The sequence below is a fragment of the Euprymna scolopes genome, unplaced genomic scaffold (genome assembly GCF_053919585.1).
Source record: "Euprymna scolopes isolate OS-2025 unplaced genomic scaffold, ASM5391958v1 sca447, whole genome shotgun sequence".
NCBI classification, from domain to species: domain Eukaryota; kingdom Metazoa; phylum Mollusca; class Cephalopoda; order Sepiida; family Sepiolidae; genus Euprymna; species Euprymna scolopes.
The window spans coordinates 26722-40480 of record NW_027633488.1 but is presented as its reverse complement, the minus strand read 5'-3'; the positions used below and the strand labels follow the sequence as shown (position 1 = coordinate 40480).

At 46.6% G+C, this 13759-nt stretch overlaps 18 non-coding genes across 18 annotated transcripts; all 18 read right to left on the bottom strand.

Moving 5' to 3' along the window:
* Positions 1-331: 331 nt before the first annotated feature.
* On the bottom strand, positions 332-530 carry LOC145274790 (U2 spliceosomal RNA). The gene has a single exon (XR_013866945.1). It is a non-coding gene; the product is annotated as a U2 spliceosomal RNA (small nuclear RNA).
* Positions 531-1096: 566 nt separating this feature from the next.
* On the bottom strand, positions 1097-1295 carry LOC145274789 (U2 spliceosomal RNA). Its single transcript, XR_013866944.1, has one exon. It is a non-coding gene; the product is annotated as a U2 spliceosomal RNA (small nuclear RNA).
* A 566-nt stretch (positions 1296-1861) lies between these two features.
* Positions 1862-2060, bottom strand: LOC145274788 (U2 spliceosomal RNA). Its single transcript, XR_013866943.1, has one exon. It is a non-coding gene; the product is annotated as a U2 spliceosomal RNA (small nuclear RNA).
* Positions 2061-2625: 565 nt separating this feature from the next.
* Positions 2626-2824, bottom strand: LOC145274787 (U2 spliceosomal RNA). The gene has a single exon (XR_013866942.1). It is a non-coding gene; the product is annotated as a U2 spliceosomal RNA (small nuclear RNA).
* A 565-nt stretch (positions 2825-3389) lies between these two features.
* LOC145274785 (U2 spliceosomal RNA) lies at positions 3390-3588 on the bottom strand. Its single transcript, XR_013866941.1, has one exon. It is a non-coding gene; the product is annotated as a U2 spliceosomal RNA (small nuclear RNA).
* A 565-nt stretch (positions 3589-4153) lies between these two features.
* LOC145274784 (U2 spliceosomal RNA) lies at positions 4154-4352 on the bottom strand. The gene has a single exon (XR_013866940.1). It is a non-coding gene; the product is annotated as a U2 spliceosomal RNA (small nuclear RNA).
* A 564-nt stretch (positions 4353-4916) lies between these two features.
* LOC145274783 (U2 spliceosomal RNA) lies at positions 4917-5115 on the bottom strand. Its single transcript, XR_013866939.1, has one exon. It is a non-coding gene; the product is annotated as a U2 spliceosomal RNA (small nuclear RNA).
* Positions 5116-5679: 564 nt separating this feature from the next.
* On the bottom strand, positions 5680-5878 carry LOC145274782 (U2 spliceosomal RNA). Its single transcript, XR_013866938.1, has one exon. It is a non-coding gene; the product is annotated as a U2 spliceosomal RNA (small nuclear RNA).
* A 565-nt stretch (positions 5879-6443) lies between these two features.
* LOC145274780 (U2 spliceosomal RNA) lies at positions 6444-6642 on the bottom strand. Its single transcript, XR_013866936.1, has one exon. It is a non-coding gene; the product is annotated as a U2 spliceosomal RNA (small nuclear RNA).
* Positions 6643-7207: 565 nt separating this feature from the next.
* On the bottom strand, positions 7208-7406 carry LOC145274779 (U2 spliceosomal RNA). The gene has a single exon (XR_013866935.1). It is a non-coding gene; the product is annotated as a U2 spliceosomal RNA (small nuclear RNA).
* A 565-nt stretch (positions 7407-7971) lies between these two features.
* On the bottom strand, positions 7972-8170 carry LOC145274778 (U2 spliceosomal RNA). Its single transcript, XR_013866934.1, has one exon. It is a non-coding gene; the product is annotated as a U2 spliceosomal RNA (small nuclear RNA).
* Positions 8171-8735: 565 nt separating this feature from the next.
* LOC145274777 (U2 spliceosomal RNA) lies at positions 8736-8934 on the bottom strand. The gene has a single exon (XR_013866933.1). It is a non-coding gene; the product is annotated as a U2 spliceosomal RNA (small nuclear RNA).
* Positions 8935-9499: 565 nt separating this feature from the next.
* LOC145274776 (U2 spliceosomal RNA) lies at positions 9500-9698 on the bottom strand. Its single transcript, XR_013866932.1, has one exon. It is a non-coding gene; the product is annotated as a U2 spliceosomal RNA (small nuclear RNA).
* Positions 9699-10263: 565 nt separating this feature from the next.
* On the bottom strand, positions 10264-10462 carry LOC145274774 (U2 spliceosomal RNA). Its single transcript, XR_013866931.1, has one exon. It is a non-coding gene; the product is annotated as a U2 spliceosomal RNA (small nuclear RNA).
* A 565-nt stretch (positions 10463-11027) lies between these two features.
* LOC145274773 (U2 spliceosomal RNA) lies at positions 11028-11226 on the bottom strand. The gene has a single exon (XR_013866930.1). It is a non-coding gene; the product is annotated as a U2 spliceosomal RNA (small nuclear RNA).
* Positions 11227-11791: 565 nt separating this feature from the next.
* LOC145274772 (U2 spliceosomal RNA) lies at positions 11792-11990 on the bottom strand. The gene has a single exon (XR_013866929.1). It is a non-coding gene; the product is annotated as a U2 spliceosomal RNA (small nuclear RNA).
* Positions 11991-12555: 565 nt separating this feature from the next.
* Positions 12556-12754, bottom strand: LOC145274771 (U2 spliceosomal RNA). Its single transcript, XR_013866928.1, has one exon. It is a non-coding gene; the product is annotated as a U2 spliceosomal RNA (small nuclear RNA).
* A 565-nt stretch (positions 12755-13319) lies between these two features.
* LOC145274770 (U2 spliceosomal RNA) lies at positions 13320-13518 on the bottom strand. Its single transcript, XR_013866927.1, has one exon. It is a non-coding gene; the product is annotated as a U2 spliceosomal RNA (small nuclear RNA).
* Between the last annotated feature and the right edge of the window lie 241 nt (positions 13519-13759).

Genomic DNA, 13759 nt, shown 5'->3' with positions numbered 1-13759 from the left:
AAATGAAGCAACTAATTGCTTAATGAATGCATTAGCACAGGGGGAAAAACAAAACAAAAACAAAAACAATAACAAAAACAAACAGATAAACCCCAACAAAACAAGAAAGAAAACTAAAGTCTGTTTAATTTAAGGGGCGTTCGTTTTTTGGGGGGCAATTAAAATGAAGCAATTAATTGCTTAATTAGCAATGAAAAACCCACAACAAAACAAAACCAAACAAACCCAAGAAGAAAGAAAAACAAAAAAAAAAAAAAATGAAAAATAAAGCTAAAGTCTGTTTTTGGGTTTTCGTTTTTTTGGATTCGTCCCCCAAGCTGGCGCTGGGTCAGAAACCGGGGCTGTAAACTCCTGGAGGCAGTGCAATACCAGGCCAACCCGTGGAGAAGGGGGAGCAAGCTCCTAACCCTTGACCGTGGTCCAAAAATCAGTTTAATATCGTGATCCCTCCATGCGAGGGACCTATCAGATATTAAGCTGATAAGAACAGATACTACACTTTGATCTTAGCCAAAAGGCCGAGAAGCGATGCGGCCCCTAGGGGCCGCGGTCGCCAGACGACCCTCAACTGGGGCCACCGTCGTCGGGCAGTGCTTCCTGGGCTGCTAGGCACCCCCCCAGCAGCGAGGTGGAACAGTCGGACAGGTGCGCGGCCAAGTGGAGTCGTCCTCCAGCAGCAGGGGCGAGCCCCCAAGCGAGTAAATCAGGATGAAAGCGAAAAAAAGGGCCCGCAAGCTAATTAACCATCCCAGGCAACGAGGCAAATGAAATGAAGCAACTAATTGCTTAATGAATGCATTAGCACAGGGGGAAAAACAAAACAAAAACAAAAACAATAACAAAAACAAACAGATAAACCCCAACAAAACAAGAAAGAAAACTAAAGTCTGTTTAATTTAAGGGGCGTTCGTTTTTTGGGGGGCAATTAAAATGAAGCAATTAATTGCTTAATTAGCAATGAAAAACCCACAACAAAACAAAACCAAACAAACCCAAGAAGAAAGAAAAACAAAAAAAAAAAAAAATGAAAAATAAAGCTAAAGTCTGTTTTTGGGTTTTCGTTTTTTGGATTCGTCCCCAAGCTGGCGCTGGGTCAGAAACCGGGGCTGTAAACTCCTGGAGGCAGTGCAATACCAGGCCAACCCGTGGAGAAGGGGGAGCAAGCTCCTAACCCTTGACCGTGGTCCAAAAATCAGTTTAATATCGTGATCCCTCCATGCGAGGGACCTATCAGATATTAAGCTGATAAGAACAGATACTACACTTTGATCTTAGCCAAAAGGCCGAGAAGCGATGCGGCCCCTAGGGGCCGCGGTCGCCAGACGACCCTCAACTGGGGCCACCGTCGTCGGGCAGTGCTTCCTGGGCTGCTAGGCACCCCCCAGCAGCGAGGTGGAACAGTCGGACAGGTGCGCGGCCAAGTGGAGTCGTCCTCCAGCAGCAGGGGCGAGCCCCCAAGCGAGTAAATCAGGATGAAAGCGAAAAAAAGGGCCCGCAAGCTAATTAACCATCCCAGGCAACGAGGCAAATGAAATGAAGCAACTAATTGCTTAATGAATGCATTAGCACAGGGGGAAAAACAAAACAAAAACAAAAACAATAACAAAAACAAACAGATAAACCCCAACAAAACAAGAAAGAAAACTAAAGTCTGTTTAATTTAAGGGGCGTTCGTTTTTTGGGGGGCAATTAAAATGAAGCAATTAATTGCTTAATTAGCAATGAAAAACCCACAACAAAACAAAACCAAACAAACCCAAGAAGAAAGAAAAACAAAAAAAAAAAAAAAATGAAAAATAAAGCTAAAGTCTGTTTTTGGGTTTTCGTTTTTTGGATTCGTCCCCAAGCTGGCGCTGGGTCAGAAACCGGGGCTGTAAACTCCTGGAGGCAGTGCAATACCAGGCCAACCCGTGGAGAAGGGGGAGCAAGCTCCTAACCCTTGACCGTGGTCCAAAAATCAGTTTAATATCGTGATCCCTCCATGCGAGGGACCTATCAGATATTAAGCTGATAAGAACAGATACTACACTTTGATCTTAGCCAAAAGGCCGAGAAGCGATGCGGCCCCTAGGGGCCGCGGTCGCCAGACGACCCTCAACTGGGGCCACCGTCGTCGGGCAGTGCTTCCTGGGCTGCTAGGCACCCCCCAGCAGCGAGGTGGAACAGTCGGACAGGTGCGCGGCCAAGTGGAGTCGTCCTCCAGCAGCAGGGGCGAGCCCCCAAGCGAGTAAATCAGGATGAAAGCGAAAAAAAGGGCCCGCAAGCTAATTAACCATCCCAGGCAACGAGGCAAATGAAATGAAGCAACTAATTGCTTAATGAATGCATTAGCACAGGGGGAAAAACAAAACAAAAACAAAAACAATAACAAAAACAAACAGATAAACCCCAACAAAACAAGAAAGAAAACTAAAGTCTGTTTAATTTAAGGGGCGTTCGTTTTTTGGGGGGCAATTAAAATGAAGCAATTAATTGCTTAATTAGCAATGAAAAACCCACAACAAAACAAAACCAAACAAACCCAAGAAGAAAGAAAAACAAAAAAAAAAAAAAATGAAAAATAAAGCTAAAGTCTGTTTTTGGGTTTTCGTTTTTTGGATTCGTCCCCAAGCTGGCGCTGGGTCAGAAACCGGGGCTGTAAACTCCTGGAGGCAGTGCAATACCAGGCCAACCCGTGGAGAAGGGGGAGCAAGCTCCTAACCCTTGACCGTGGTCCAAAAATCAGTTTAATATCGTGATCCCTCCATGCGAGGGACCTATCAGATATTAAGCTGATAAGAACAGATACTACACTTTGATCTTAGCCAAAAGGCCGAGAAGCGATGCGGCCCCTAGGGGCCGCGGTCGCCAGACGACCCTCAACTGGGGCCACCGTCGTCGGGCAGTGCTTCCTGGGCTGCTAGGCACCCCCCAGCAGCGAGGTGGAACAGTCGGACAGGTGCGCGGCCAAGTGGAGTCGTCCTCCAGCAGCAGGGGCGAGCCCCCAAGCGAGTAAATCAGGATGAAAGCGAAAAAAAGGGCCCGCAAGCTAATTAACCATCCCAGGCAACGAGGCAAATGAAATGAAGCAACTAATTGCTTAATGAATGCATTAGCACAGGGGGAAAAACAAAACAAAAACAAAAACAATAACAAAAACAAACAGATAAACCCCAACAAAACAAGAAAGAAAACTAAAGTCTGTTTAATTTAAGGGGCGTTCGTTTTTTGGGGGGCAATTAAAATGAAGCAATTAATTGCTTAATTAGCAATGAAAAACCCACAACAAAACAAAACCAAACAAACCCAAGAAGAAAGAAAAACAAAAAAAAAAAAAAATGAAAAATAAAGCTAAAGTCTGTTTTTGGGTTTTCGTTTTTTGGATTCGTCCCCAAGCTGGCGCTGGGTCAGAAACCGGGGCTGTAAACTCCTGGAGGCAGTGCAATACCAGGCCAACCCGTGGAGAAGGGGGAGCAAGCTCCTAACCCTTGACCGTGGTCCAAAAATCAGTTTAATATCGTGATCCCTCCATGCGAGGGACCTATCAGATATTAAGCTGATAAGAACAGATACTACACTTTGATCTTAGCCAAAAGGCCGAGAAGCGATGCGGCCCCTAGGGGCCGCGGTCGCCAGACGACCCTCAACTGGGGCCACCGTCGTCGGGCAGTGCTTCCTGGGCTGCTAGGCACCCCCCAGCAGCGAGGTGGAACAGTCGGACAGGTGCGCGGCCAAGTGGAGTCGTCCTCCAGCAGCAGGGGCGAGCCCCCAAGCGAGTAAATCAGGATGAAAGCGAAAAAAAGGGCCAGCAAGCTAATTAACCATCCCAGGCAACGAGGCAAATGAAATGAAGCAACTAATTGCTTAATGAATGCATTAGCACAGGGGGAAAAACAAAACAAAAACAAAAACAATAACAAAAACAAACAGATAAACCCCAACAAAACAAGAAAGAAAACTAAAGTCTGTTTAATTTAAGGGGCGTTCGTTTTTTGGGGGGCAATTAAAATGAAGCAATTAATTGCTTAATTAGCAATGAAAAACCCACAACAAAACAAAACCAAACAAACCCAAGAAGAAAGAAAAACAAAAAAAAAAAAAAATGAAAAATAAAGCTAAAGTCTGTTTTTGGGTTTTCGTTTTTTGGATTCGTCCCCAAGCTGGCGCTGGGTCAGAAACCGGGGCTGTAAACTCCTGGAGGCAGTGCAATACCAGGCCAACCCGTGGAGAAGGGGGAGCAAGCTCCTAACCCTTGACCGTGGTCCAAAAATCAGTTTAATATCGTGATCCCTCCATGCGAGGGACCTATCAGATATTAAGCTGATAAGAACAGATACTACACTTTGATCTTAGCCAAAAGGCCGAGAAGCGATGCGGCCCCTAGGGGCCGCGGTCGCCAGACGACCCTCAACTGGGGCCACCGTCGTCGGGCAGTGCTTCCTGGGCTGCTAGGCACCCCCCAGCAGCGAGGTGGAACAGTCGGACAGGTGCGCGGCCAAGTGGAGTCGTCCTCCAGCAGCAGGGGCGAGCCCCCAAGCGAGTAAATCAGGATGAAAGCGAAAAAAAGGGCCCGCAAGCTAATTAACCATCCCAGGCAACGAGGCAAATGAAATGAAGCAACTAATTGCTTAATGAATGCATTAGCACAGGGGGAAAAACAAAACAAAAACAAAAACAATAACAAAAACAAACAGATAAACCCCAACAAAACAAGAAAGAAAACTAAAGTCTGTTTAATTTAAGGGGCGTTCGTTTTTTGGGGGGCAATTAAAATGAAGCAATTAATTGCTTAATTAGCAATGAAAAACCCACAACAAAACAAAACCAAACAAACCCAAGAAGAAAGAAAAACAAAAAAAAAAAAAATGAAAAATAAAGCTAAAGTCTGTTTTTGGGTTTTCGTTTTTTGGATTCGTCCCCAAGCTGGCGCTGGGTCAGAAACCGGGGCTGTAAACTCCTGGAGGCAGTGCAATACCAGGCCAACCCGTGGAGAAGGGGGAGCAAGCTCCTAACCCTTGACCGTGGTCCAAAAATCAGTTTAATATCGTGATCCCTCCATGCGAGGGACCTATCAGATATTAAGCTGATAAGAACAGATACTACACTTTGATCTTAGCCAAAAGGCCGAGAAGCGATGCGGCCCCTAGGGGCCGCGGTCGCCAGACGACCCTCAACTGGGGCCACCGTCGTCGGGCAGTGCTTCCTGGGCTGCTAGGCACCCCCCAGCAGCGAGGTGGAACAGTCGGACAGGTGCGCGGCCAAGTGGAGTCGTCCTCCAGCAGCAGGGGCGAGCCCCCAAGCGAGTAAATCAGGATGAAAGCGAAAAAAAGGGCCCGCAAGCTAATTAACCATCCCAGGCAACGAGGCAAATGAAATGAAGCAACTAATTGCTTAATGAATGCATTAGCACAGGGGGAAAAACAAAACAAAAACAAAAACAATAACAAAAACAAACAGATAAACCCCAACAAAACAAGAAAGAAAACTAAAGTCTGTTTAATTTAAGGGGCGTTCGTTTTTTGGGGGGCAATTAAAATGAAGCAATTAATTGCTTAATTAGCAATGAAAAACCCACAACAAAACAAAACCAAACAAACCCAAGAAGAAAGAAAAACAAAAAAAAAAAAAATGAAAAATAAAGCTAAAGTCTGTTTTTGGGTTTTCGTTTTTTGGATTCGTCCCCAAGCTGGCGCTGGGTCAGAAACCGGGGCTGTAAACTCCTGGAGGCAGTGCAATACCAGGCCAACCCGTGGAGAAGGGGGAGCAAGCTCCTAACCCTTGACCGTGGTCCAAAAATCAGTTTAATATCGTGATCCCTCCATGCGAGGGACCTATCAGATATTAAGCTGATAAGAACAGATACTACACTTTGATCTTAGCCAAAAGGCCGAGAAGCGATGCGGCCCCTAGGGGCCGCGGTCGCCAGACGACCCTCAACTGGGGCCACCGTCGTCGGGCAGTGCTTCCTGGGCTGCTAGGCACCCCCCAGCAGCGAGGTGGAACAGTCGGACAGGTGCGCGGCCAAGTGGAGTCGTCCTCCAGCAGCAGGGGCGAGCCCCCAAGCGAGTAAATCAGGATGAAAGCGAAAAAAAGGGCCCGCAAGCTAATTAACCATCCCAGGCAACGAGGCAAATGAAATGAAGCAACTAATTGCTTAATGAATGCATTAGCACAGGGGGAAAAACAAAACAAAAACAAAAAACAATAACAAAAACAAACAGATAAACCCCAACAAAACAAGAAAGAAAACTAAAGTCTGTTTAATTTAAGGGGCGTTCGTTTTTTGGGGGGCAATTAAAATGAAGCAATTAATTGCTTAATTAGCAATGAAAAACCCACAACAAAACAAAACCAAACAAACCCAAGAAGAAAGAAAAACAAAAAAAAAAAAAATGAAAAATAAAGCTAAAGTCTGTTTTTGGGTTTTCGTTTTTTGGATTCGTCCCCAAGCTGGCGCTGGGTCAGAAACCGGGGCTGTAAACTCCTGGAGGCAGTGCAATACCAGGCCAACCCGTGGAGAAGGGGGAGCAAGCTCCTAACCCTTGACCGTGGTCCAAAAATCAGTTTAATATCGTGATCCCTCCATGCGAGGGACCTATCAGATATTAAGCTGATAAGAACAGATACTACACTTTGATCTTAGCCAAAAGGCCGAGAAGCGATGCGGCCCCTAGGGGCCGCGGTCGCCAGACGACCCTCAACTGGGGCCACCGTCGTCGGGCAGTGCTTCCTGGGCTGCTAGGCACCCCCCAGCAGCGAGGTGGAACAGTCGGACAGGTGCGCGGCCAAGTGGAGTCGTCCTCCAGCAGCAGGGGCGAGCCCCCAAGCGAGTAAATCAGGATGAAAGCGAAAAAAAGGGCCCGCAAGCTAATTAACCATCCCAGGCAACGAGGCAAATGAAATGAAGCAACTAATTGCTTAATGAATGCATTAGCACAGGGGGAAAAACAAAACAAAAACAAAAACAATAACAAAAACAAACAGATAAACCCCAACAAAACAAGAAAGAAAACTAAAGTCTGTTTAATTTAAGGGGCGTTCGTTTTTTGGGGGGCAATTAAAATGAAGCAATTAATTGCTTAATTAGCAATGAAAAACCCACAACAAAACAAAACCAAACAAACCCAAGAAGAAAGAAAAACAAAAAAAAAAAAAAATGAAAAATAAAGCTAAAGTCTGTTTTTGGGTTTTCGTTTTTTGGATTCGTCCCCAAGCTGGCGCTGGGTCAGAAACCGGGGCTGTAAACTCCTGGAGGCAGTGCAATACCAGGCCAACCCGTGGAGAAGGGGGAGCAAGCTCCTAACCCTTGACCGTGGTCCAAAAATCAGTTTAATATCGTGATCCCTCCATGCGAGGGACCTATCAGATATTAAGCTGATAAGAACAGATACTACACTTTGATCTTAGCCAAAAGGCCGAGAAGCGATGCGGCCCCTAGGGGCCGCGGTCGCCAGACGACCCTCAACTGGGGCCACCGTCGTCGGGCAGTGCTTCCTGGGCTGCTAGGCACCCCCCAGCAGCGAGGTGGAACAGTCGGACAGGTGCGCGGCCAAGTGGAGTCGTCCTCCAGCAGCAGGGGCGAGCCCCCAAGCGAGTAAATCAGGATGAAAGCGAAAAAAAGGGCCCGCAAGCTAATTAACCATCCCAGGCAACGAGGCAAATGAAATGAAGCAACTAATTGCTTAATGAATGCATTAGCACAGGGGGAAAAACAAAACAAAAACAAAAACAATAACAAAAACAAACAGATAAACCCCAACAAAACAAGAAAGAAAACTAAAGTCTGTTTAATTTAAGGGGCGTTCGTTTTTTGGGGGGCAATTAAAATGAAGCAATTAATTGCTTAATTAGCAATGAAAAACCCACAACAAAACAAAACCAAACAAACCCAAGAAGAAAGAAAAACAAAAAAAAAAAAAAATGAAAAATAAAGCTAAAGTCTGTTTTTGGGTTTTCGTTTTTTGGATTCGTCCCCAAGCTGGCGCTGGGTCAGAAACCGGGGCTGTAAACTCCTGGAGGCAGTGCAATACCAGGCCAACCCGTGGAGAAGGGGGAGCAAGCTCCTAACCCTTGACCGTGGTCCAAAAATCAGTTTAATATCGTGATCCCTCCATGCGAGGGACCTATCAGATATTAAGCTGATAAGAACAGATACTACACTTTGATCTTAGCCAAAAGGCCGAGAAGCGATGCGGCCCCTAGGGGCCGCGGTCGCCAGACGACCCTCAACTGGGGCCACCGTCGTCGGGCAGTGCTTCCTGGGCTGCTAGGCACCCCCCAGCAGCGAGGTGGAACAGTCGGACAGGTGCGCGGCCAAGTGGAGTCGTCCTCCAGCAGCAGGGGCGAGCCCCCAAGCGAGTAAATCAGGATGAAAGCGAAAAAAAGGGCCCGCAAGCTAATTAACCATCCCAGGCAACGAGGCAAATGAAATGAAGCAACTAATTGCTTAATGAATGCATTAGCACAGGGGGAAAAACAAAACAAAAACAAAAACAATAACAAAAACAAACAGATAAACCCCAACAAAACAAGAAAGAAAACTAAAGTCTGTTTAATTTAAGGGGCGTTCGTTTTTTGGGGGGCAATTAAAATGAAGCAATTAATTGCTTAATTAGCAATGAAAAACCCACAACAAAACAAAACCAAACAAACCCAAGAAGAAAGAAAAACAAAAAAAAAAAAAAATGAAAAATAAAGCTAAAGTCTGTTTTTGGGTTTTCGTTTTTTGGATTCGTCCCCAAGCTGGCGCTGGGTCAGAAACCGGGGCTGTAAACTCCTGGAGGCAGTGCAATACCAGGCCAACCCGTGGAGAAGGGGGAGCAAGCTCCTAACCCTTGACCGTGGTCCAAAAATCAGTTTAATATCGTGATCCCTCCATGCGAGGGACCTATCAGATATTAAGCTGATAAGAACAGATACTACACTTTGATCTTAGCCAAAAGGCCGAGAAGCGATGCGGCCCCTAGGGGCCGCGGTCGCCAGACGACCCTCAACTGGGGCCACCGTCGTCGGGCAGTGCTTCCTGGGCTGCTAGGCACCCCCCAGCAGCGAGGTGGAACAGTCGGACAGGTGCGCGGCCAAGTGGAGTCGTCCTCCAGCAGCAGGGGCGAGCCCCCAAGCGAGTAAATCAGGATGAAAGCGAAAAAAAGGGCCCGCAAGCTAATTAACCATCCCAGGCAACGAGGCAAATGAAATGAAGCAACTAATTGCTTAATGAATGCATTAGCACAGGGGGAAAAACAAAACAAAAACAAAAACAATAACAAAAACAAACAGATAAACCCCAACAAAACAAGAAAGAAAACTAAAGTCTGTTTAATTTAAGGGGCGTTCGTTTTTTGGGGGGCAATTAAAATGAAGCAATTAATTGCTTAATTAGCAATGAAAAACCCACAACAAAACAAAACCAAACAAACCCAAGAAGAAAGAAAAACAAAAAAAAAAAAAAATGAAAAATAAAGCTAAAGTCTGTTTTTGGGTTTTCGTTTTTTGGATTCGTCCCCAAGCTGGCGCTGGGTCAGAAACCGGGGCTGTAAACTCCTGGAGGCAGTGCAATACCAGGCCAACCCGTGGAGAAGGGGGAGCAAGCTCCTAACCCTTGACCGTGGTCCAAAAATCAGTTTAATATCGTGATCCCTCCATGCGAGGGACCTATCAGATATTAAGCTGATAAGAACAGATACTACACTTTGATCTTAGCCAAAAGGCCGAGAAGCGATGCGGCCCCTAGGGGCCGCGGTCGCCAGACGACCCTCAACTGGGGCCACCGTCGTCGGGCAGTGCTTCCTGGGCTGCTAGGCACCCCCCAGCAGCGAGGTGGAACAGTCGGACAGGTGCGCGGCCAAGTGGAGTCGTCCTCCAGCAGCAGGGGCGAGCCCCCAAGCGAGTAAATCAGGATGAAAGCGAAAAAAAGGGCCCGCAAGCTAATTAACCATCCCAGGCAACGAGGCAAATGAAATGAAGCAACTAATTGCTTAATGAATGCATTAGCACAGGGGGAAAAACAAAACAAAAACAAAAACAATAACAAAAACAAACAGATAAACCCCAACAAAACAAGAAAGAAAACTAAAGTCTGTTTAATTTAAGGGGCGTTCGTTTTTTGGGGGGCAATTAAAATGAAGCAATTAATTGCTTAATTAGCAATGAAAAACCCACAACAAAACAAAACCAAACAAACCCAAGAAGAAAGAAAAACAAAAAAAAAAAAAAATGAAAAATAAAGCTAAAGTCTGTTTTTGGGTTTTCGTTTTTTGGATTCGTCCCCAAGCTGGCGCTGGGTCAGAAACCGGGGCTGTAAACTCCTGGAGGCAGTGCAATACCAGGCCAACCCGTGGAGAAGGGGGAGCAAGCTCCTAACCCTTGACCGTGGTCCAAAAATCAGTTTAATATCGTGATCCCTCCATGCGAGGGACCTATCAGATATTAAGCTGATAAGAACAGATACTACACTTTGATCTTAGCCAAAAGGCCGAGAAGCGATGCGGCCCCTAGGGGCCGCGGTCGCCAGACGACCCTCAACTGGGGCCACCGTCGTCGGGCAGTGCTTCCTGGGCTGCTAGGCACCCCCCAGCAGCGAGGTGGAACAGTCGGACAGGTGCGCGGCCAAGTGGAGTCGTCCTCCAGCAGCAGGGGCGAGCCCCCAAGCGAGTAAATCAGGATGAAAGCGAAAAAAAGGGCCCGCAAGCTAATTAACCATCCCAGGCAACGAGGCAAATGAAATGAAGCAACTAATTGCTTAATGAATGCATTAGCACAGGGGGAAAAACAAAACAAAAACAAAAACAATAACAAAAACAAACAGATAAACCCCAACAAAACAAGAAAGAAAACTAAAGTCTGTTTAATTTAAGGGGCGTTCGTTTTTTGGGGGGCAATTAAAATGAAGCAATTAATTGCTTAATTAGCAATGAAAAACCCACAACAAAACAAAACCAAACAAACCCAAGAAGAAAGAAAAACAAAAAAAAAAAAAAATGAAAAATAAAGCTAAAGTCTGTTTTTGGGTTTTCGTTTTTTGGATTCGTCCCCAAGCTGGCGCTGGGTCAGAAACCGGGGCTGTAAACTCCTGGAGGCAGTGCAATACCAGGCCAACCCGTGGAGAAGGGGGAGCAAGCTCCTAACCCTTGACCGTGGTCCAAAAATCAGTTTAATATCGTGATCCCTCCATGCGAGGGACCTATCAGATATTAAGCTGATAAGAACAGATACTACACTTTGATCTTAGCCAAAAGGCCGAGAAGCGATGCGGCCCCTAGGGGCCGCGGTCGCCAGACGACCCTCAACTGGGGCCACCGTCGTCGGGCAGTGCTTCCTGGGCTGCTAGGCACCCCCCAGCAGCGAGGTGGAACAGTCGGACAGGTGCGCGGCCAAGTGGAGTCGTCCTCCAGCAGCAGGGGCGAGCCCCCAAGCGAGTAAATCAGGATGAAAGCGAAAAAAAGGGCCCGCAAGCTAATTAACCATCCCAGGCAACGAGGCAAATGAAATGAAGCAACTAATTGCTTAATGAATGCATTAGCACAGGGGGAAAAACAAAACAAAAACAAAAACAATAACAAAAACAAACAGATAAACCCCAACAAAACAAGAAAGAAAACTAAAGTCTGTTTAATTTAAGGGGCGTTCGTTTTTTGGGGGGCAATTAAAATGAAGCAATTAATTGCTTAATTAGCAATGAAAAACCCACAACAAAACAAAACCAAACAAACCCAAGAAGAAAGAAAAACAAAAAAAAAAAAAAATGAAAAATAAAGCTAAAGTCTGTTTTTGGGTTTTCGTTTTTTGGATTCGTCCCCAAGCTGGCGCTGGGTCAGAAACCGGGGCTGTAAACTCCTGGAGGCAGTGCAATACCAGGCCAACCCGTGGAGAAGGGGGAGCAAGCTCCTAACCCTTGACCGTGGTCCAAAAATCAGTTTAATATCGTGATCCCTCCATGCGAGGGACCTATCAGATATTAAGCTGATAAGAACAGATACTACACTTTGATCTTAGCCAAAAGGCCGAGAAGCGATGCGGCCCCTAGGGGCCGCGGTCGCCAGACGACCCTCAACTGGGGCCACCGTCGTCGGGCAGTGCTTCCTGGGCTGCTAGGCACCCCCCAGCAGCGAGGTGGAACAGTCGGACAGGTGCGCGGCCAAGTGGAGTCGTCCTCCAGCAGCAGGGGCGAGCCCCCAAGCGAGTAAATCAGGATGAAAGCGAAAAAAAGGGCCCGCAAGCTAATTAACCATCCCAGGCAACGAGGCAAATGAAATGAAGCAACTAATTGCTTAATGAATGCATTAGCACAGGGGGAAAAACAAAACAAAAACAAAAACAATAACAAAAACAAACAGATAAACCCCAACAAAACAAGAAAGAAAACTAAAGTCTGTTTAATTTAAGGGGCGTTCGTTTTTTGGGGGGCAATTAAAATGAAGCAATTAATTGCTTAATTAGCAATGAAAAACCCACAACAAAACAAAACCAAACAAACCCAAGAAGAAAGAAAAACAAAAAAAAAAAAAAATGAAAAATAAAGCTAAAGTCTGTTTTTGGGTTTTCGTTTTTTGGATTCGTCCCCAAGCTGGCGCTGGGTCAGAAACCGGGGCTGTAAACTCCTGGAGGCAGTGCAATACCAGGCCAACCCGTGGAGAAGGGGGAGCAAGCTCCTAACCCTTGACCGTGGTCCAAAAATCAGTTTAATATCGTGATCCCTCCATGCGAGGGACCTATCAGATATTAAGCTGATAAGAACAGATACTACACTTTGATCTTAGCCAAAAGGCCGAGAAGCGATGCGGCCCCTAGGGGCCGCGGTCGCCAGACGACCCTCAACTGGGGCCACCGTCGTCGGGCAGTGCTTCCTGGGCTGCTAGGCACCCCCCAGCAGCGAGGTGGAACAGTCGGACAGGTGCGCGGCCAAGTGGAGTCGTCCTCCAGCAGCAGGGGCGAGCCCCCAAGCGAGTAAATCAGGATGAAAGCGAAAAAAAGGGCCCGCAAGCTAATTAACCATCCCAGGCAACGAGGCAAATGAAATGAAGCAACTAATTGCTTAATGAATGCATTAGCACAGGGGGAAAAACAAAACAAAAACAAAAACAATAACAAAAACAAACAGATAAACCCCAACAAAACAAGAAAGAAAACTAAAGTCTGTTTAATTTAAGGGGCGTTCGTTTTTTGGGGGGCAATTAAAATGAAGCAATTAATTGCTTAATTAGCAATGAAAAACCCACAACAAAACAAAACCAAACAAACCCAAGAAGAAAGAAAAACAAAAAAAAAAAAAAATGAAAAATAAAGCTAAAGTCTGTTTTTGGGTTTTCGTTTTTTGGATTCGTCCCCAAGCTGGCGCTGGGTCAGAAACCGGGGCTGTAAACTCCTGGAGGCAGTGCAATACCAGGCCAACCCGTGGAGAAGGGGGAGCAAGCTCCTAACCCTTGACCGTGGTCCAAAAATCAGTTTAATATCGTGATCCCTCCATGCGAGGGACCTATCAGATATTAAGCTGATAAGAACAGATACTACACTTTGATCTTAGCCAAAAGGCCGAGAAGCGATGCGGCCCCTAGGGGCCGCGGTCGCCAGACGACCCTCAACTGGGGCCACCGTCGTCGGGCAGTGCTTCCTGGGCTGCTAGGCACCCCCCAGCAGCGAGGTGGAACAGTCGGACAGGTGCGCGGCCAAGTGGAGTCGTCCTCCAGCAGCAGGGGCGAGCCCCCAAGCGAGTAAATCAGGATGAAAGCGAAAAAAAGGGCCCGCAAGCTAATTAACCATCCCAGGCAACGAGGCAAATGAAATG